General features: G+C 40.9%; 1 protein-coding gene and 1 long non-coding RNA gene across 5 annotated transcripts in view; one reads left to right on the top strand and one right to left on the bottom strand.

Moving 5' to 3' along the window:
• LOC109277025 (uncharacterized) overlaps window positions 1–23,410 on the bottom strand; it is a 125,426-nt gene that overhangs the window by 23,755 nt on the left and 78,261 nt on the right. The gene's annotated exons all lie outside the window — the stretch shown is intronic.
• KCNJ16 (potassium inwardly rectifying channel subfamily J member 16) overlaps window positions 1–23,410 on the top strand; it is an 87,895-nt gene that overhangs the window by 13,006 nt on the left and 51,479 nt on the right. Inside the window, exon 1 of one of the 3 annotated variants that reach the window (XM_019466404.2) lies at window positions 18,362–18,449. The exons of 1 other annotated variant lie outside the window; for it this stretch is intronic. The gene's annotated coding sequence lies outside the window, so the exon portion shown is untranslated. Of the gene's footprint in view, window positions 1–18,361; window positions 18,450–23,410 lie in introns of those variants that run through there. One more of the 3 variants, XM_019466403.2, reaches the window with a different exon arrangement.

The raw sequence follows: 23,410 nt of genomic DNA, 5'->3' as shown, positions 1-23,410 counted from the left end.
AAGAGTTTTATTTTTATATCTTACATATATATGTATGTACATATATACGTATATATAAGATATATTTATATCTTATATTTATATTCTATGTACATACATATATATACATATATATACATATATATACATATATATGTGTATGTGTATATATATGTGTATGTATGTGTATATATATGTGTATATATATGTGTGTGTATATATATATATATATATATACACACACACACACACACATATATATTTAAAATGTTTTTCTAGGATAACCAATTGAATGATGGGAAAGTTCAGTCAACATATCAAGCAGAATGAGTCAGAACCGCCTAACATAATCACATACCCCAGACGTCAAATACCTGGTTTCCTCTATATACTTTTTTCTTCACAGAGGCATGCTGGGAAATGGTTATTAGTAGAATCATTTTGCAATTCGTAGTATTATTTTGTCCATCCCTGACTAATTTGAGGGAACTGGTAGCAATCTGCTTTCCATTATAGCGTGATGCATGGAGTTTGGTGCTCTCCTAGCACTACCTGGTCTGTGTGTTCAGATGATTCAGTGATTTGACTTTGCCAAGTCAATTCATTAACACATTGTCTTCCTGATATATGCAGAGCACTGGCTATGCTTCAGGCACCCACACTGTGTTCCCCAGTCATGCTGGGATTTCCCTTTCATGGGTCCAAATGGAAGTACAGAAAACCAATAATGGACTTGCACTGAGGAGTTAGCTTGGCTATGGGATGAACCTAGTTGAAAGAGAGGCAAGCACCTCAAATATAGTAATGGAAAAAGAATAGAAAAGCCACACTCTATCTGGACAAGTGGCAAAGTGCCAGGAGACCAGCCAGTAGGTGGATCATCACCAGATTTCAGGTAGTTTATTCAAGCAAGTCATTCAAGATAATCACAGTATCCAAAACAGAGCTCAGAAGAGCCTGCGTGTTAGCAGTATCCACCTGAAGCTGAGTGTAAGGAAAGTAGCAATTAACAACAGCATCTATGTCTAGTTAAACAAATAAAAAATAATAAAAACTTGCTGGAGTAGAAACGATGAGAAGTCCTGGATATATTTTCTGCAACAGTTATATGCTATTTCTTTTCTTTTTTATAATGTTTATTTATTTTTGAGAGACAGAGCATGAGCGGGAGAGGGGCAGAGAGAGAAGGAGACACAGAATCCGAAGCAGGCTCCAGGGTCTTGAGCTGTCAGCACAGAGCCCGACATGGGACTCAAACTCACAAACCATGAGATCACGACCTGGGCCAGAGTTGGAAGCTTAACAGACTAAGCCACCCAGGCACCCCATATGCAGTTTCCTTATGCTTTTCCTTTATACTCAAATAATTTCGACTTACATTTGGGAGTTTCAGTTGGCTCTTCCCACCGCCACACTTCTATTTCTTGTCTCCTCTCCCCTAGGAACTAACTGTGCAGCACGTCACCTGTCACAAGCTTAGAACTGGTCAGACAGGAGTAATTTCAACTGATTGCCGTTCTCTGCTCTTCTCCAGTTACTGATACCTGAGCTGGGCCAAATGAGCGGATTTGAGACCATGTTGCCGTGCTGAATACGTTGCACAAATCAGTTTCCTATGGTTCATTCATCTGCAGCCCTCTGTCTCCTTTTCAAGATAAATCACCTTAGGCACTGTGACAGGCAGGCCCTGATGCCATACTCTAATAGCTTGGTTATGTTGGTAATTACAATCATATGAGAGGAGCCTCCCATGTAGACTATGACAACAGTAACCCAATAAGGGCAGGACGTTGGTAACTTGAGTTCCCACTTTCAAAAGAAGCCAATTTTTTTTTTAAATATGTTTTCCTTGTTTGCTTAAAACTTCAGAAACTTCGTGAGCAGTGTCGGAGAGTTGGGGCAGTTACACAGCATTCAAATTTCAAGCTCTGATAATCTCTGATCTCTAGGGAAAAAAAAAAAAGTGACTCACCAGCCATCTATGGTTTATGGAATTGTGTTGTGCTACTCTGAGAAAGCAAAACATATTGGCTCTAAAAGGGAAATGGAAACGTTTGTCGTCAAAGAAATTTAGGTAAGAGGGTTTAACACCATCAATGAAATCATGTTCCCTGTATGAAACACCTGCTCATTTTCTTTTAACTCTAGAAAGCAAATAGTGTTCTCACATGGTCTCCCCATTTGGTGATTCAAACAAAGTTGCCCAAAAAGGGCCTGTGGTTGATTGATAGATATTTATTTGCTTATTTGTATTTGAGAAAATTAAGAAACATATTTCCCTAAATGTGAAGAAGTTTAAAAAGTTCTCTAAGATTCCTACTTTCTATTTTTACAATGGCAAAAGAATCCTATTTAGCAAGTTTATTAGTGTTGAGAATCCAACTCCTCTGTTTGGCTTTGCTTTTTTTTTTAATTGTGATCCCAAGTCTGGCTCTTTCCTGTGTTTCTCATCTATCATCCTGTCCAGATCAATAGATGGCCTCTGTCCCTGGATGGCACAGTTTTCTGTTACTTTCTGTTTGTACAGAGGCTTTGGGATAAATTGTCAAGAAATTGAGACTTTGAGTGAATCTTTTAAAACTCAGCTTTCTTTTGTTTCCAGAAGTCTGCCTTCATGTGATGGTATTGGAGTGATAGGATTTACCCCTAGTTTTAATCTCGGCCCTCTGTTTCTGGTTTGACATAAACAGGGTCTTCTTAAGTGGCTGTAAAACTAATGCATATTATTAACACAAAACATTCTCAGGGGCACAGGAAGTTTTGAAAGTGACCTTTGGTACTGCTTGTCTTAACCAATTCCTCAGGAATCAATTTAATCACAGAAGGGATGTTTACAAGAAGGTCTGCAATGTGCATACGTGTGTGCATATTTTATAGGCTGTTTTCTTGGATTAGCATTAAAAACATGATGAAAAAGGGGCCAAGCATGGTGTGGGTGTTCCTGTTATTTCATATTTACATTGGATCCTTGTAAAATCGTTTCCAAAGAGTGAGTAAGATTCCTAGACGGAGAAGCTCCTGAACTCTGCACGTTATTGAAAAACCAGATGAGATATATTGAAAAGCCTTTGCTTTGGCTATTTCATGTAAGTGGATTAGTGTCACAGAATTGGACCGACAACAACAACAGAAAAACCAAACAGTAACAACAAAATCCAACTTTAAATGAAACAAGAAAAGAACATTTCGAGGATAAGACGTTGCTAGATAAATTTTCGGAATGTAGCAATAATAAGTTGGTATGCTATGGAATACTGTGATTAAGATCCGGAACAAATAGAAGCATAAAAAAAAAAAATACAACTAGGATAGAAGGTGGAAGATGAGCTACGAGGTAACATAATCCAATCAATAAGGCATTCCATCATGCAAGAAGAAAGGAAGCCCCCGATCAATTCCTGGAATTCTACCATAATTATGGTCCTCTAATATGAGCAGGTAAATGGTATTATTAGGGCTAGGTAATGAATATAGAGGTAGAATGATATAATATGTCAACCCAACACTGGACACCTGTCTAGAAATCTCCAGAAGATTAAGAAAAAATTTAACTCTTCATTTGACTGTTTCAGTATTAAATGAGTATAACCTGAGAATATACAGTCAGTTCTGCTCTAACACCTGTTTGGCAAATGTAAGTCAGTTCCAGTGCACTTGATATACAAGGGGACAATTTGAATGTAACATGGGTGGCTTGAGCATAACGCATCATTTGAGCAAGCTTTGTGTTTGCCCATACGTGATTTTGTCCTCAAGAAACTCTAGGTGAATGAAAACTGCTATACCTGCACCTTACCTGAGCCACACAGGAAGACACAAAATCCATCTGCACAGTCCTTGGACACCTGCAGTCACCTCCATGTACCACATGTGTTAGGAGCTCATCCACCCACCCCTGATATTATAACTTCCCATCAGATTTCAGATAATCTTCCTTCTACCACTTTGCAGTAACTCACAAGCTGTAAACACTTCTTCTGATGCCCACATCCACCAGTCAACCTCAGGCCTTTCTCAAGACAAAGTGCCATATTTCCTGTAGTATTTATGCATTCCTTACTACTGACCAAGTGCAAAACTGTTCCACCCCTTCTGTTAGGGTCCTATTTTCTTTTTAAATTTCTTTTTTGAATGTATTGTTGACAAAACTTTGGAGTATTATGCACCCCCCTGCCACTTTCCCTGTAAGTCCTTTTCTTTTTCTTTTTTTCCTAGATCATGCATAGCATGGTGATTTTTAAGAAATAATAGCAGAACTATTATGTCGAAGAGAACTCATGGGTGATGGAAATGGGGGTGAGGCAGAAAACACTTCAATGTGCCAGGACTCTGTGTCCCAAAGGTGCTATTTCCTATGGAATACGATCTGCTCGCTACCCTCACTACATTAGTCAGAAAACCTAAACATGTCACTTTGTTTTCACTTGCAAATTTGCCCTCTGGTCATTTTATTCCTAATGCTCCCGTGACTTCATTTACCTAAGATAACCTAACCAGTTGGCAGTATCTCACGCCCTGAGATGGGTTTTCCAAAGACCAAATGGACCATTTTCTTGTCCTTTCAAAGAGAGCCACACAGGAAGGAAAACAAGAAATTCAACTTTTAAGCTGGGCTATTCATGGCCTTTGCTAAATCCTGGCAAAGAGTCACAGTTTTTCATTACAATTCATCTCACTGATTTCCTAATGGAATGAACTGGCCTTTTCATTAAGGCCATTGGAGAGTGAAGTTGGGTTACCCAAGTCATTAAGTGTTGTTATCTGATGAGTGAAAAATGGATTACTTTTCAATATGCATTTGGGGATCCCTGTGTTTTCTTTCACTGGGTTCTATTTTGTGAAAATTGGTTCAAGGGGAAGGAGAAGGTCAATGTTGCATATTCTCCCATGCTGGAACAATGTATGCCTTTCTGCTCTGTGGGCAGTAGAAATAAAATAGATGGGTTCGGTAATCGGAAATGTAGTGCTAACATTCTTATTTCCCATTTTTAAGAGAGCCTAGCCATCTCACCCACTTGAGAACATTCTATTCCCGTAACCAATAGGAATGTTACTTCATTAGTTTCTTAGCTTTTCCATTAAAGCAGACAGACACGCACACACACGTGCACACACAGTGACATTTGTTCCTTCTACCAAACCCCACCTCGTAGAGATATCAGTTTGCATAAGAGAAGAGAACAGATTTATTTAAACCCCATCCTGAATTCACTATTAGGAATATAACGCTCTCTAACACTGAACTTAATAAAATACGCTGTGGCTAATAAAATAAAACCATGTAATTACATCTTTGTTTAACTTTAGTGAAATTCACTGTGAAACACCTTCTGTAATTTACAAATTATTCAAATGAATACTTGGCATGTACTTTTTTTGGGATAATATTAAATATAACCTTAGAAGGTATTCTTTTATCTTATGAAGGTTCTATTTTATCTTACTATAGTTTAAGTCTATAACATAGACTGAACTGTTGCATATCCAGTTCATTATATTATTAAATTTTAGATAAGGAAAAATAGTAGTGGGTTCAGATGGGGATGAGATAGTATATAGGTTATTAGATACAACGTTCAAACATCCTTAATTAGAAATAAGCAATCTATGGGGGGGACTGGGTGGCTTAGTCAGTTTAGCATCTGACTTTGGCTCAGGTCATGATCTCATGGTTCATGGATTCCAGCCCCACAATCAGGCTCTGTGCTGGACAGCTCAGGGCCTGAAGCTTGCTTCAGATTCTGTGTTTCCCTCTCTCTGCCCCTCCGCTGTTCATGCTCTGTCTCCATCTCTCTCTCTCTCTCTTTCTCAAAAATAAACATTAAAAAATTTTTAAAAAAGAAATAAACGATCTACCATCTAAGGTATTTTGTGTACGTAGTGTTAAATACTCAGGTATTTGGTAATGTGCGGTTTTGGGGTGAGGGAGAGAATTAACAAACTGCTTTTGAAGCTGTAGATCAGGAAAGGAGAAATTGTGAATACAGTTTCTAGAATAATTGTGAGCAAAGGTTTGTCTACCCACTTCTGCTAAGTTTTGGTTCCTTCATTCTTTGTCCTTGTGAGTCAAAGCAATAGCTGAGATGTGAAATATGTTGCTTTCTAAGCTGGATTGTGATTTACAAGGGACTGAAATAACTGGGCATTGTAAATACAGTCAGCCAATTTATTGTAGAGAAAAAAAATTCAAGATCTATTTTATCTTCAAACTGCACAATAGAAATCCACAACCAAATGCAAGATTTCCAAACCGGTGAAATTTGAAAGTAACTCCTTCCATTTCAGCCTTCACTAGGTAGATCTCTATTTTATATAGTATTAGCAACCTGTGGAGATGGCAATGGGAATAAGAGATATACAGAAAGGTACAGAGATTTTCCATTTTGAAGAGTAGGCATTGCTGGGAACATTTACATGTGAGCAATAGCAAATAACTTGGAAGATTATAGAAGTGTGACTATAATCTTTTGATGTCAAATCCAGCTCCACTACTTAGGCTAAAACTCTAGGGGCACCTGGGTGGCTCAGTTGGCTGAGCATCTGACTCTTGATTTCTGCTCAGGCCATGATCTCACGGTTCACGGGTTCAAGCCCCCCACGTTGGGCTCTGTGCTGATAGCTCGGAGCCTGCTTGGGATCCTTCCTCTCCCTCTCTCTCTCCCCTTCCTGCTCATGCTCTCTCTCTGTCTCTCTGTCTCTCTGTCTCTCTAAATAAGTAACTTAAGGGGCGCCTGGGTGGCGCAGTCGGTTAAGCGTCCGACTTCAGCCAGGTCACGATCTCGCGGTCCGTGAGTTCGAGCCCCGCGTCAGGCTCTGGGCTGATGGCTCGGAGCCTGGAGCCTGTTTCCGATTCTGTGTCTCCCTCTCTCTCTGCCCCTCCCCCGTTCATGCTCTCTCTCTGTCCCAAAAATAAATAAAAAACGTTGAAAAAAAAAAATAAGTAACTTAAAAAAAAAACCCTCCAAATGGCTACTTTGAGTTTAAAAAACAAAAACAGAAGATACGAATCAATCAGTCCTTTCACTTTGTTATAAACAATCTTTTGTTGACTCACTCATTTATTCAGCATGTATTTATTGAGGGCATATTACAGTTTAAATACCGCTGTTAGACATTGACTTTGTAGTATAGAACAATGAAAAAAAAGCATAATCCCTGTTCTTATTTATGAAGCTTCATTTTAATGTGGACCCAGGGAATAATACAATTGTATACCTAGAAGAAATCCTAGTGATGGTCCAGCTCTTCCTTGCTTACTAGAAAATCACACCTGTGGTTAGTTGTCAATGCAGAGGCAGGTCCCAATTTCCTGACTTTTTCTCTAGTTATGTTGCCCCTGCATTGGCTGCTTGTACTAAGTTGATACCACTGAAAAATACTCTTCTTATTAAGAAGTAAGGAATCTTCAGAAAAATTCCTCCCATGTACTCACATAATGAAAACTCAGAATTATCTTTGACTCTTGGGGCACCCGGGTGCCTCAGTTGGTAAAGCGTCTGACTTCAGCTCAGGTCATGATTGCACAGTTGTTGGGTTCGAGCCCCACGTCCGACTCTGTGCTGACAGCTCAGAGCCTGGAGCCTGCTTCAGATTCTGTGTCTCCTCTCTCTCTGCCCTGCCCCCACTCACGCTCTTTCTCTCTCTCTCAAAAATAAAAAAAAAACCATTAAAATTTTTTTTAAAAAAAGAATTATCTTTGGCTCTTTTCTCCCTTATTGCTTCATTTTATCAGCTGCTAAATAACACAAAGGCATTTTTCTTCCATTTACATTTGCCCAACTCTCTCTCTACTCACTGACTTCGGCTCTGGTTCATAAGTGACCCCTGTCTTGCTCCTCCCCCTTTTCTTACGCCACCGCCTGGCCCAACTGTCCTTTTCCATCACACTCGTGGGCAGATTCCCGTTCTGACTCTGGCTTCTAGTGGTTCTGCAGTGCATCCCCACCAAACACAGCATCCTCAGTGGATGAGGAAGTTCCTCCAGGATCTGGCACGGCTTCTTTCAGACTTTGCTTCTGTAGAGGTGCCCCAAACCACATCAACCTGCAACGCTGTTGTTTCGCCAATAGTTTCTCTGTTCTGTCTTTGCTCGTGTTTCCCTTTAGGCTCAGAATCCACGCATACCCTTTCTGACCTCTTGAAAGCCCACTGGCTCCTCATGAAATTACCACTCGCGTGCAGCTTTTGCTGAGCTCTGCCAGTGCATTGGATTGTCCTTACTTTGATCCCATACCAACTGGTTTGTGCTTTTTTTTTTTTTTGAAGTTTAGTTATATTTGGGGGGGGGGGAGGGGCAGAGAGAGAGGGAGACACAGAATCCGAAGCGGGCTCCAGGCTCCGAGCTGTCAGCATAGAGCCTGCTGCGGGGGCTCGAACTCACCTAACTGTGAGATCATGCCTTAGCTGATGTCCGAAGCTCGACCCACTGAGCCTCCCAGGGTCCCGGGTTTGTGCTTTTAAGCATCCACATTGCTTAAAGTCCAGCAGTTTTGCTCTTGACGTTTCCACATGTGTTCTATTTTCCTACTAGACTAATAACTCCTTCTCATTTGAGTTCATAACTGTAGTGTTATGAACACTACACGCCCATTCTTTGGGACTCAGCAAATGTGTGTTAAATCAAATTTTAAAAATATATAATATTTTATATTTATATATCTGTATATAAATGCAGGTAGATTTAAGTCAAATTTTAAAATATATAATATATTATATATAAATATATACAGATATAGAAATAAAAATATATAGATACATTTTTATCTATATATAAATATAGATAGATATAAATATCTAGACCTAAATTCTATTCTAAAAGATGAGGATGCTTTCCTATCTTCTCCTTCCCTTCTGCCCTCCTTCCCTGCCTTTTTATCTCTTCTAGAAAAATGCAGAAATTCTAATTCTGTATCTGTTTGATTATATAACAGGTGTAAGACTCAGTGAAAAAATTCAAGGAGTTGCAATTAAAAAAAATTTTTTTATCGTTTATTCATTTTTGAGAGAGAGAGAACGTGAGCAGGGGAGGGGCAGAGAGAGGGAGACACAGAACTGGAAGCAGGCTCGAGGCTCCAAGCTGTCAGCACAGAGCCTGACACAGGGCTCCAACTTAGGAACTGTGAGATCATGACCCGAGCCGAAGTCAGACGTTTAACCAACTGAGCCACACAGGCGCCCCTCAAGGAGTTGTAACGTAGTGGTCTTTATTTTTTACTATGTGAGCAATCCAAAGGTCCTAGGAATTTGGGCTTACTTAAGGAAATAGGTAAAATAAGCTGAGAGTGGACTTTATCATAGGAATACAAGGTGTAGTATGAAACTCAAAGGAAAGGTGGTCAGGGTTTGAAAGGACCTGGAAGGAGATGGCAGTGAACTTCACATCAGAGTTCTTGGGGAGTCTAGAGCTCAGGCAGGGGCAATCTGCAGCTGAGTACTTGAGGCGGGGTGGGAGGTTCCTTACACACAGGAATCATTCTGAGCTGGGTGAAAACACTAAGCACACACTAAATAATCCTACAAAATCTTATGCTAAGATATAAATTTGCCTGATCTATTTGCCTTACATTGGCCTTTAAATCTGTCAAAAAGAGAATCTAAACTTCAGATTTTGAGATTTTCATTATAATTCAGTTGTATTTGCTTATTGTATTAACTTTCTTTCTTTCTTTTTCTATTTATTTATTTTAACTTTTATCCATTCTTGAGAGAGAGAGAGAGAAAGAGAGAGACAGAGAGAGAGAGAGAATCCGAAGCAGGCTCCAGGTTTGGAGCCGTCAGCACAGAGCCCGGTGTGAGGTTTGAACCCATGAATCGTGAGATCATGACCTGAGCTGAAACTGGACACTTAACCGACTGACACCCAGGTGTCCCAGCTGACTTTATTTAGAACTAGAGATGCAAATACTGATCTCTAGCTGCTGTAATTTGAAATGACTTTGCTTTCATCTGGGGCTGCTGCAATTCGGTCCAGGGCTCCTTGTTGATGTCTACACAAGACAATATATTTGTTAAACCAAGGAAAGATTGGCTCGGCTGATAGCTAGGCAAAAACAAGTGGTTAAAAGCTCTGGTTCCGTAGCCAGACTGTGTGGGTTCATATCTTGGGGCCATTATTGACTAGATGTGGGGCTTTGAGCAGTTAATATAAGAGGCTTGTACCTTCCTCAGTTCACCCACTGGGTAAGTGAGAAAAAGAAATGGGCAGGGAGAGAGGGAGAGAGAGAATCCCAAGAAGCTTTCCTCCTGAGAGCCTGGAGCCTGATTGGGGCTTGAACTGACCAACCGTGAGATCTTGACCCAAGATGATATCAAGAGTCCAACGCTTAACTGACAGAGCCACCCAGGGGCCCGTTGTTGCTTTTATTTAGATTCTAATTATTATCGCTTCAGTAAAAACAGGCTTGTGGAAACTTTTTAAAAATTTCAGAAAAAAATAATTTCAGAACACAAAGCTGTGTTACTTTTACAGACTTTACCATGTTGCTGTGGACATCATCTTAATCAAATCGTGTCCTTTGAACTGATACCAAGTTACGTGAATATATTTATTTCACATTTTGTACAAATCACCCTTAAGAAACTATAATTTCCTCATTTAAAAAAAAGCACTCATTGGACTATTGTGCCTTGTCTTATGAAAATGCTAAACTGGGGGCACCTGGGTGGCTCAGTCGGTTAAGCGTCCGACTTCATCTCAGGTCATGATCTCACTGTCCGTGAGTTCGAGCCCCGCGTCGGGCTCTGTGCTGACAGCTCAGAGCCTGGAGCCTGCTTCAGATTCTGTGTCTCCCTCTCTCTCTGACCCTCCCCCGTTCATGCTCTGTCTCTCTCTGTCTCAAAAATAAATAAACATTAAAAAAATTTTTTAAAAAGAAAATGCTGAACTGGATTGTTCCTTGAAAAAACAAGTTCAAGTTGACTCTCCTTTTTCTTCTGCTTCTTGTTATATACATTCTGGAAGGCGTGGAGCCTGGTAAAATGCACAGAACGCTTTAAACAGAAAAGAAAGGAAGAGATGAAGGGGCGAGGGCAGGAGGGAAGAAGGCATGGAGAGAGGAAGAAGGAAGAGGGAAGAAGGAAGGAAAAATGGAAGGGCAGGAAGGAAGGGAGGAAGGCAGTCTGGCAGGCGAGATAGTTGAGCAGAGACTTATTTCAGAAGTCAAAGTTGTAGCTCTCTTTACACTATGAGGCATTTTGATTTGTGGTTTGTGGGAACTTTATCTCTACAAAAGGAAGAACCCCTTTTGCATAAGCAAAGGAATCCCATTTCAGTTCTATTCCCCTTGGAGTTTCAAGAGCTCTCTAATTCTCCCTCCTCCAATTACAAACATCACCGCAGTCAGGCTTTTCATCGGCGCAGAAGAAGTTAAAAGACACGCGAGGCTGGTAGACAAAACAAGAAGATATACAGACTCACTGGAAACGTCTAGATTTTGAAAAGTACCTGATGTGGAAAAAAAAATTAAAAGGGACATCGGAATGGAAAATTCCTTTGCTGGCTTCCTGTTCTCCTTCCTGCTAAGGTGGGATTAGTTACCAGCTGTCAAAGGAAATATCACTTGTAATTCTTATTTTGGGGGGAAGGAAAGCATTAGGGGAAAAAAAATGTCTTGGAAGGGAATGAGACAACAAGAACCTTCCTCCTTATAATTCATTCCTGAAGTTTGACAGAGGACAAAAGGGCACAGGGAGAGCGGGATTGGAGTTCGCCTCCAGTAGGAAAAGCGAAGATGTGAAGTCATTCTGCAGGTAAAGGAGACTCCCTCAAATATTTCCTAATGAAGTGGTCGGTGCGGTAAGGAAGTTAGGGGATTTGGAGCTTGAAGCATTCAGGTAATTATCTCAAATCTCTCCTTGGATAGACCAAGACAAAATTAGTAAGAGCAAAATTGCCTCTGAAATGAAGGCGCCTTTTGAAATCCGTTCAGCCGCCTCTGATGCAGCTCTCATTCCCTCGGAAGGCATGCTTCCGTGAGGACAGCCACAGCCTCTCAACGCACAAGCCCACAGGATTCTTGCACGGGATTAGGATCTACCTAATGTTTGGGCACACCTTCAAATGTGGCATCACATCTGCGCTTGCTTGACAGTTTATAAAGCTCTCTCCGGGCATGGTTTCAGCTAATGCCCACAGCGTGGTATAAACCATACCCGTAAATGTGGGTGTGACTGGGGAGTACTGGGAGGCCGGCACCCACGCTCCGGAAGGCCTGCTTCACTTGCATATCCTTGGATGTTGGGAATTCCAAGGTTAGGAATGCATTCTTTTCCATTAAGACAAGAGCTCCTTGACCAAGGTTAAAAAACATGGTTCAAAATTGCTAATACAATTTGAATCTCAATTTTATCTTAAAACAATACGGGAGAAGAAGGCAAATCATTTCACCAAAGGACACTGAGGCTCCTGAGTGATTTTGATTGCTTTCTTTGCACTTTTACTCATATTATCTCCGATAAACATATGTAACTTAAACAGCCAGGAGAGATTTTTTAAAGGCATTTGTCCCATTTCTCCCTGTTCCCGCCCCTCAGAAGGATAATGCAGCTTTTTTTTTTTTAATGTTTATTTATTTTTGAGAGAGAGAGAGAGCAAGCAGGGGAGGGGCAGAGAGAGAGAAGGAGACACAGAATCTGAAGCAGGCTCCAGGTTCCGAGTGGTCAGCACATAGCCCCAAGCGGGACTTGAACCCACCAACTGTGACATCATGACCTGAGCTGAAGTCGGATCCTTTACCGACTGAGGCACCGGGCGCCCCAGGATAATGCAGCTTTTAACCTGTTTGCATGATTCAGTGTATCAAGTCCTTTTGATGCAGTTAACGTCATCAGTTTTATTTAAATCGTTTGTGGAAATAGGGTCCATCATCTTCTAAAAATGCTGAACTGGATTGCTCCTTAAGAGCAAATTCAGGTTTTTTTCCCCCCTTGTCCTCTGCCTCTTAACATGTTTATTCTGGAGGGCTTGGAACACAGTACGTCAGACTCCTGCAAGTGACATATGAGACACATGGAATAAAAATTTGAGAGTTGGGACGACGAAGAGAAAAAAATAAACACAGGCACTTTTCTAGGAATGATGATGGTAGGTAGAGTCTCTGGACAGCACGTGGCCTTGGGCTTCTGAACAGGTGGGAAATGGACAAGGAATGACTGGGAAGCTCGTAAGACCTGGTAAGTGTCAACAAACAGATAAGGCATACTTGTTTAAGAAAAGCATTCATTGTTTACCATGTACTGTGTCACGGCTTTCTGTTAGATATTTTGTTGGATTGAAAGGTGGATAAGGTGCCTGGGTGGCTTCATCGGCTGAGCGTCAGACCCTTGATTTCAGCTCAAGTCATGATCCCAGAGTCACGAGATTGAGCCCTGCGTTGGGCTCCATGCTGAGTGTGGAGTCTGCTTAAGATTTTCTCTCTTGAGTCGCCTGGGTGGCTCAGTCGGTTAAACCTCCCAACTCTTAGGTCATGTTCTCAAGGTTTGTGAATTTGAGCCCCACTTTGGGCTCTGTACTGATAGTCTGCAGCCTGCTTGGGATTCTCTCTCTCTCCCTCTGCCTCCTCTGCTTGTCTCTCTCACTCAGGCTCTCTTTTTCTAAAATAAAAATAATTAAAAAATAATAAAACAAAGATGGATAAGACTCAGTCAATCCTTACCCACAAGTATTTAAAATTCAGTAAATGAAATGAGGGGTGCAACAAAGGACTGTAATATATAAATTGAAGGGGACAGTGCCTTTAAAAAGTTTGTTCTTTCTTTAAAATTTTGCGCCTGGGTGGCTCAGTCGGTTAAATGGCCGACTTTAGCTCAGGGCGTGATCTCACAGTCTGTGGGTTCGAGCCCCACATGGGGTTCTGTGCTGACAGCTCAGAGCCTGGAGTCTGCTTCAGATTCTGTGCCTCCCTCTCTCTCTGCCCCTCTCCTGCTCATGCTCTGTCTCTCTCTGTCTCTCTGTCTCTCTCTTTCAAAAATGAATAAACATTGAACAAAGTTTGTTCTTTCTTAAAATTATTTTTAAAATAAATTATAAGTTGATGTTTACAGTAAGCAGAGGAAGAGTTGGTAAAAGGAAACTTGAAGGAAAGATAGGATTTTTTAAAAAGATTTTTATCCCTTTACAGCAGTTGTAGGTTTATAGTAAAATTGAGAGAAGGTACAGATTTCTCATCTAGTCCCTGCCCCCACACATACATAACTTCCTCCATCACCAGATCACTCACCAGAATAGTTCATTTATTTTTAAAAATTTTTTTTTCAACGTTTTTTATTTATTTTTGGGACAGAGAGAGACAGAGCATGAACGGGGGAGGGGCAGAGAGAGAGGGAGACACAGAATCGGAAACAGGCTCCAGGCTCCGAGCCATCAGACCAGAGCCTGACGCAGGGCTCGAACTCACAGACCGCGAGATCGTGACCTGGCTGAAGTCGGACGCTTAACCGACTGCGCCACCCAGGCGCCCCCATTTATTTTTTAATCAAGAAGGAACCTACACTGACACATCATAGTCACCCAACATCCATAGTTTAACTTAGGGTTCATTCTTGGTGTTGTTTATTCTATGAGTTTGGACAAATGCATAATGGCATGTATTCTTCATTATGAAACCATATAGAGTGTTTTCACTGCTTTAAAAGTTCTCTGTGGTCTGCCTATTCGTGTGTCCATGCTACTGTCCCCCAAATCTTGCTGCTATCTCCATAGTTTTGCCTTTTCCAGAATGTCACATAGTTGGAATCATACAGTGTGGAGCCTTTTCAGACTGGCTTCTTTCACTTAGTAATATGCATTTAAATTTTCTTCATGCTTTATTTTTTTATTTTAATTTTTTTAAGTTTACTTATTTGTTTTGAGAGAGAGAGAGAGAGAGAGACAGAGAGAGAGAGAGAATGCATGCACAAACAGGGGAGGGGCAGAGAGGGAGAGGGAGAGAGAGAATCCCAAGCTGACTTCGCGTTGAACTCTCATGAACTGTGAGATCATGACCTGAGCCGATATCAAGATTCGCAGGCTTAACTGACAGAGCCCCCCAGATGCCCCAGCTCTTCCATTCTTTAACCACAGTTTACTTATCCATTCACCAACTAAAGAACATTGTGGTTGCTTCCAAGTTTTGACAACTATGAATAAAGCTGCTCTAAATGCCAATGTGTAGGTTTTTGTGGAAGTGTAAGTTTTTAGCTCTTTTGAGTAAAGATCCAGGGACATAATTGCTGGATTGTACAAAAGACAGATAAGATTTTAACTTATAGAGTTGATTTGGAGTTAACCATGCATTAATCGTTAATCAGAAAAGAGGAACATTGTCATTGGAGACTAGGGAATTGTACAGTTTAGCTAGCTCGGAGATTGGCAAACATTTTTCTGTAAAGGGCCAGAAACTGTATTTTAGTTTTTGAGAGCTACATGGGCTCTGTTGAGGCTCTGAGGGACTGGACTCTACTATTGGAGAGTAAAAGCAGCCTAGACAATACGTAAATGAATGAATGTGGCTGTATTCCAATGACTATTTACGGATACTGAAATCTGAATTTCATATAATTTTCAAACATCACAAAATATTCTTCTTCTTTTAATTTCCCCCTCACCATTTAAACATGTAAAAATTATTCTTAGCTTGCAGGCCTTACAAAAACAGGCATCAGGCTGACCAAACAAAAACAATTTGCCAATGAGAGAGCTAGATTAGTAATACCTCAATTCTACATAGTAAACAGCCTCTTCGTATAATCTAACTTCTTTTTTTTAAGGTTTATTTATTTATTTTGACAGAGAGACAAAGAGAGAGAGTAGGGGAGAGGCAGAGAGAGAGAGAAAGAGAGAGTCCCAAGCAGGCTCCACACTGTCAATGTGGAACCCAACATGGGGCTTGAACTCAGGAACCATGAGATCATGACCTGAGCTGAAGTTGGATGCTTCACTGACTGAGCCACCCAGGTGCCCCTCTAACTTCTCTTTAGACCATTACTAAAATTGTTGAACAACATTCAAGTACATGGTATTGACAAAGAGAATTATGCATCACTTAAAGTTTTTATACTTTATTAATGAATTCTTTCATCATGTTATTACTTGACAAATCTTACAACAACCAGCCCCTTTGATTTGCCTCAGTGTCTCTCTCTGTTTCAGAGAGGATTACAGTTCACCAAAGCTGACCTTCAGTGAAATTCATTTTCAGTTAAGGTGGATGTAGGAGGCATAGACATGCAACCAAAAAGCCAACCCAGATATCATTTTCATCTGGCTTTAGAAAGTGTTTTTCTAGTTACATGTGAGTATGGGTGTGTCTGATGTTCTGGGAATTTACTTCAAACAAAGGAATGAAGCCACGCTGTGATTTTCTGACTCAGTTGGAGTTGGGAAACCATCCAATTTCTCTATCTTGCCTTCTGTCCTGCTCTTCTCTGCAGTCTTTTTTAGGCTGTGTTTAGATGTCTCATCTTCTTAGATCAATCCAAACATTCACCCAAACAAAGCCACCTTTCCTGAAATGGTCATTGCAGAGCAGAGGGTGTTATGTGTATCATGCTGTTCTTGTAAAAGTCCTTTCAGATGGAATGCTAACAAAGGGAGCTCAGCTTTCAAACAAGGAAGGAGGTAAGCAGAGTAAGTGATAAAATACTCACCGAATGACCAAGTCAGACTTACTATGGCTAAACCACAATGGAAGTGGCCTCGATTAGTATGGAAATGTCCTATTTCCCCTAGCATTCAAATTGCTTTGCAAAAGAGGCAACTTGGTGTCCAATGCCTCTCTAATATTCACTGGTAATTGAAAAGATAGGTCCCTTAGAGGATTCACTCTTCTGCCTGGTTCTGTGCAGCAGATTGCAAATTAAGTGCTCCTATCAGGATCCTCAGGTCAAGATCTAAGGTAGGTCTTCTATTTATTTTTATTATCTTCATCTTACAGATGAGACAAGTGGGATACAGAGAGGGAAAGTAGTTCCCAAGATCACAAAGCTAGTAACTGACAGCAATAACATTAAAATCCATATCTTATGTCCCTCAAGTGTTTCCGCTTTTAGAAATGGAAACAGGGGCACCTGGGTGGCTCAGTCGGTTAAGCATCTGACTCTGGATTTTGGCTCAGGTCCTGATCTCACAGTTTGTGAGTTCGAGCCTTGCATTGGCTCTAGGCTGGCAGTGTGGAGGCTGGTCAGGATTCTCTCTCTCTCTCTCTCTCTCTCTCTCTCTCTCTGTCTCTTTTTGTCTCTCTCTTCTCCTCTCTCTCTCTCTCTCTCTGTCTGCCCCTCCCCAGCTCTCACTCTCTCTCAAAGAATAAATAAACGTTAAATAAATTAATAAATAAATATGGAAACAAAAACCAAACAAACTCAAAGTGGCAACTGTGGTCAGACCCCGGAAATGGCCCCTTAAATTTGGAGGGCTAACCAAACTGGATGGGGCCTCCTAGATCCCCTAGCTACTGATGCTCTTCAGAGTAAAGAAATATATTAATTCCTTGTCTACACAATCTTCCTTTTGAGCTCTCGTGGGCATAACTCTCTCAGGTTTGCAAGAGCTTAAGATGTTATTTCTTTAGTTTCTTGTGGCTTCCTTTCACATTTTTCTGGACCTTTCTCCTGACTCTACCCTTTTAAAGCCACCTCTTCACTTATTCGATTTTCTGACTTATGGTCAGCCAACCTGACCACATGACCACTCGCCATTTCATTTAATGTCTTAGGATCTGTTGCTGGGACAGAGTAACTATCAGACTGAACCTTGTGCATTGACCCACAGCTTGTGTTTTTTATTAATCGTTTCTGTCCTAAGCTCTGATCCTTGGTTTTGGGGGAGGGAACACCCTCTGGCTTCAATCTCTGTCTTCCATTTATCAGGGCTTATTCAACTGGTTCTTTGGAACCATGCTGCACATGCTCATGCTGGTTCTTTGGAATTGTGCTGCACGTGGTAACTAATCATTAAAGGAATGAATGGATGCTTAGCTATTTTTAACTGTCCTGTCTCAGTTTTCATTGGCATTTGATCTCAACCCTCACCTACTAAGAGGTAGACAAAGAGTTCTGGTAACAACTTTCTTTGTTCTTCTCCCCCTCCGGGCAGGAGCGTTTCCATAGGTTAGGTCTCAACAACCCTGTTTGTAAATATTTGTTGAACGTATTTCTGGCCCAGGAAATTCTTCCTCCTTTATATCCCTGACCTCATGAAAACTTAGTCAGGGTATGCTTGAATGCCCTTCACGCTGTACCTCCCCCAGAGGGACAGGGGTGGTGAGGTAACTAACCTCTGTCTCAGCTGACTGGCTATCGCCTGCTTTATAAGATGCCAAGGGCTACCTATGTCGATTCTCAGGTGGAATTGTAGGAACAAACCTGTGTCAATGGTTAACTCAGGTTCTTGGTATCTGGATTTTTTCTTTCCTTTATTATTAACTAAAGGACATTTTTACCATTGCTCAGCTGGGAGCACCCAGCTCATAGATCCTCTGTGGGGACAGTGAATAAAGGTAAGCATTTGCTCAGTTTTTGTTATTATACAAAGTCATTCAGCCTATGCTTTGCTCATGCTGGCTTCTGTATGGGGCAAGCAATGCTCCATGCCCAGCAATGTCAATGTCAATGTTGAGTTAAATGCAATTAAGATAATTTGTTTTCCTATGCAAGTGCTTTAATAAGTAGGAGTCATTGTGTCATATTCTTTGAGTTCTTTTGAGGCTTTGGTCAAAAATACTCTCAAACTGGTCTTTACAGGGTTTATTAAACAGCTTTTACGTGACACTATACATGTATATATCTAAAAGGGACTTTATCATATTCCATATTCAATACCAGATGGAGAATTCTATAATTTCTTTCAAAAGCAAATGATTGCATCCTGTGCAAAAGTATATACATTTATGGAGAGATAGCTTCCAACATTGAAATGTGCTTTTACACACCCCCTCAAAAAGCTTAAAGAAAAATAGGTTAATTTTTTCTGAGAATTGTAAATAATGATATGAGAGGAAACAAAAACATGCATGCTGAGACTTATTTTAAAATCCTCCTTTTTGCCAATTGCTTGTGTGAAGCCAATTTTTTTGAAGTAAGCTCTGTGCCCAGTGTGGGGCTTGAATTCATGACCCTGAGATCAAGGGTAGCAAGTTTTACACACTGAAAAGCTAGGCGACCATTTTTAGGTTCCTTTCAACATAAATTAGAAATAGAGAATTTTCTGTTGTCGTGTTTACTGTCGTCTCTCTAAAGCTTCCCGCCCCTCTCCTTGTGCATTAAAATCTTAGAAAGTTGTGTCTCTGAGCACTTATTTAGAGACGTGTGGACATTGATCTTTGTCCTCTGGATACTACGAATTCTCTATCACATATAATCGAATTGTTTCTGTTGGTGGTGGATACGGGTGGTAGGCAAGAACTTTTCTACCAACCAGGTGGATTTTGATCAGGTGCATCAAACTCTTAGATGGTCATAGGAACTGAAAGGTCCTTGGGGAAATAGAACTGGAGTATTTCTGCTGAATACTGTTACAGCTGGTAAAGAGTCAGAGCCTTAGGAAGAAAGAATAATGTGTTTTTGCCACTTTACTTTGGAAATTGTAGGCCAACCACTCCTTATGTCAGATTTTAACCAGTAGAGTCGTATGAAGAACCTAAAGCACAGCTGGTTTGCAGAATGCCATTTAAGAAGTTCTTGAAATGAAGCCAGATCATTTAAAAGTGAACAGGGTCTAGAGTTCAAGTGCATTCAAATCAGCAGAAGAAGAGAAAGAGGGAGGAAGAGAGACAGACAGACAGATACAGAGACAGTGAAAGAGAAGGAGGAAGATACAGTGAGGGAATGAAAGTAACTGGTAGATGTAACTCCTGCTTGTGATTATTTTTAGAACATGAGAAGTGTGGTAAATCCAAGGCATTAGTCGCACACAAAACAAGACCAGGACCACATTTGAAACCGGAAGAAAAGACCCTAGTGGGAGGGGTACTCAGTATACTATTTTAACGCACTTTCCTAAGTAAGCATATTTTGACTTGCAAGAGAACAAGAATCTTCAAGGACATTGAAAACGATGTGTCTTCTGTTATACATATACACACATTATACATATGTATGTGTAGACGTATACTCCCATGCATATGTATACATAGTATACATACATATACTATCCATTATACATAGTGGTGAGTCCAAGTGAAGGCTTGGATATCAACTAGTTGAGAATTAGAAATCGACCAAAAGCGTAATTTTGGGGAAAACGATAGACATATAAACGGTATGTAGAGTAAATATTTGGTATCAAAACAACCCATATATGTAGGTGAACCTCTTTTGAATCTGTAAAACTCATCATCTGAACAAACTGTGCAGCTTTTGTCCCATATGAATGTATCATCAAATATCCTACGCTACTTTCCTGTTCTAGGAACGCTGGCCCTCAAACCTAACTTGGCATAATGTGTCTACTTCACATTACCACACAGTACCCTACCTTTTCTAATCCCAATGATATTGAGAGCCAATAGGCTTGATACAAAGGACAAAGAGGAAATGCCCCCAAAAGATCTCTCATGTGTGTTCATTGGTGTGGATGTATCTGAGGACACACAGGTTGCCAATAGCCTCTTCCTATGAACCCGTGAGTGATGTTTTGTCCGTGGATATTGGTTTTAACAAACCAAGTGGGAGCCTATCATCATAGCTCCATTACTCTATGTGACTGAAGGCTTAGCCCTTAAGAATCTACCCTGATTCTTTTTATAAAGTGGTGCCTGGCACTGCTCTTCTTTTCTAGGCACACAAAATAACGTCACATTGGTAAAAACAGTTCTTCCAGAATGGAGGAAATTTTATCTGCTTTTTCCACGAGTAAATTGTTTTTCTTTTTGGGGGGATAATGGGAAAGAAATAAGTTAATTTTCTTTGGAGGGCAATGACCTACATTTTGTTTGTGGAAAAGGAAATTCCAGAATTCTCCCTCTCTCTTTTTCTTTTCTTCTCTTTTTTCTACCATCATAGTCTGAACCCCTTAGCCCCTGTGAGACACTGACATCGAGATGATGGGTCATCCTGTCATTTCCCTGATTTGCTTAGTGCTGCACTTAGTAAGAGGTGTTTTTCTCTGATTTATTCATTGATTGATTCTCTCAGCAAATATTTAGTAAGTGACAAAACAGTCCTAAAGCCTAAGCGTTGCGTGGGAGATTGTTTATTGCAGTGAAACCACTTTCTTTGGGAATTTAAGACAAGTGAAGGAGGAAAAACAGATGATTTGTCAATGCATAATAGGTCATGCAGTCAACAAAAATGTATTGACTGACTACTCTGTGCCAGGCATTGATTAGACATATATTGATGAAAAGGACATTCTGATGAAAAGAAAAACACAAAAATTCCTACCTTTATGAGTCTCACATTTTAGTAGATGTTGGGGGAGACTATCGATAAGTAAAATTAAAATCATGTTAGTGACAATAAGCAGTACAGAGGAAAACATGATGGATGAAGGAATTACTGGGGAACGATGGTGGAGGAGTGAGAATATTGTATTTGTTATCTATTGCCGTGTAACAAATTTCCCCCACAACTGTGTCTCAGAGCAACAATCATTTGTCATCTCCCAACGTTCTAGGTCAGGAATCCAGGTTGATCTGGGTCCTCTGGAACACATGCTGCAGTCAAAGTGTCTATTGGGACTAACCATCTCAAGCCTTGCATGGGGGAAGATTCTCTTCCAAGCTCAATCACATGGTACTTGGCAGGATTGGTTCTTTTGGGGGAGTTGGAGGGGGGGGGCCTCCGTTCTCCACCAGTTGTTGGCGAGAGTCCTTCCTGAGTTCCTTGCCATGTGGGCCTCTCCATAAAATATCCAAAACATGGCAGCTGGTTTCCATTAGAGCAAGCAGCAAGTAAACAAGACAGAGACAGAGTCTTTTTCAAACCTAATCTTGAAAGTGACATCCCCTCGGTTTGGCCAAATTCTATTTATTAGAAGTGAGTCACTTATTCCAGCCAACACTCAGGGGGAGGGGATTTCACAAGAACATGAACTCCAGGAGGCAGGGATCATAGGGAGCCATCTTCAAACCTGCCTATCACAGGTTTGCATTTTTAAATACAAGTGTCAAGGAGAACTTCACCAAGTAGGTGATATTTGATCAAAGACCTGGAGGTGGTGAGAAAGTGAGCAATATGGATACCTTGGAGAAGAGCAATTCAGGTAAATGGAAGAGCCAGTGCAAGACTCCGAGTGTGCCTGGCACGTCTGAGAGATGGCAAGGAGACCAGCATGGCTGAAGCAAAGTTGCAAGGGGAAGGGTAGTAGTAGATGAGGTCATGGAGATGTGCCAGAATTTTTTTCCAAAATGGAGAGGATTCTGCAAGCTAAGTGTGTCAAGAGATGGTGTTTTGAGATGTTATAAAAGAGCAGGGGAGGTGTAAATTTTAATAGCTATAAAGACAGTGAGGAAGAGTATTGTAGATGGTAGGCAGGTGATGTGGATGAAGAAAATACACAAGTGGGGATGAGGGTAAATGAAGACATGGCCCCTCTAGTTTGACCAATGGAATAATGAAAAGGTATCTTTTTTTTAAATTTTTTTGAATGTTTATTTATTCTTGAGAGAGAAAGAGAGAGAGCAGGGGAGGAGCAGAGCGAGAGAGGGACACAGAATCAGAAGCACAGAACTGTCAGCACAGAATCTGATGTGGGGCTCGAACTCACAACCCATGAGATTATGACCTGGGCCAAAGTCAGATGCGCAGCCAACTGAGCCACCCAGGCGCCCCTGAAAAGGTATCTTCACATGAAGACTGTGCTGAGGCCAAAGACCTGCTCACCAAATGAGACTTGTAAGAAACGTTCGATCTCATCACGACAGAAACCACGCCTTCGTTGGCCCATCCCAGCTGTTGCCAATAGACAGCGGGCTCCAAAGCAAAAGGACTTTTCTTGGGCAGAAAACAGTATTGAAGGCTTTCTCCAAATGCCTCTCCCCTGATTAGGATGTGCTCTTCTCTTAGATTTTAGCAAATAATGACCATAGGCCATCCATCAGTCTTAGCATCTTCAAATGGTTCCTTTGTTGGAACCATGGGAATAAGGGCTCTAAACAGACGGTACTTCTGAGATGCATTTTGTCTTAATCGAATCTGGCTGCTGTATCAAAAATACTACCAAAAAAAAAAAAATACTACAGATTTGGCAGCTTAAGCAACAAACATTTATTTCTCACAGCCCTGGAGGCTGGAAGTTTAGTATCAAGGTGCCAGCATATTCAGTGTCCAGTGAGACCCATTTTCTGGTTCATGGAGGGCCATCTTCTCACTGGATCCTCACATGGCAGAGGAGGCAAGAGAGCTTTCTGGGGTCTCTTTTGTAAAGCACTGATCCCATTCATGAGAGCTTCACTCTTATGACCTAATCACCTCCCCCAAAGCTCTACCTCCTAATACCGTCACATTAGGGATTAGGATT

This window comes from Panthera pardus, unplaced genomic scaffold (genome assembly GCF_024362965.1).
Source record: "Panthera pardus isolate Hobbes unplaced genomic scaffold, ASM2436296v1 HiC_scaffold_3, whole genome shotgun sequence".
Taxonomy (NCBI): Eukaryota; Metazoa; Chordata; class Mammalia; order Carnivora; family Felidae; genus Panthera; species Panthera pardus.
This window is presented reverse-complemented; position numbering and strand designations above follow the sequence as displayed.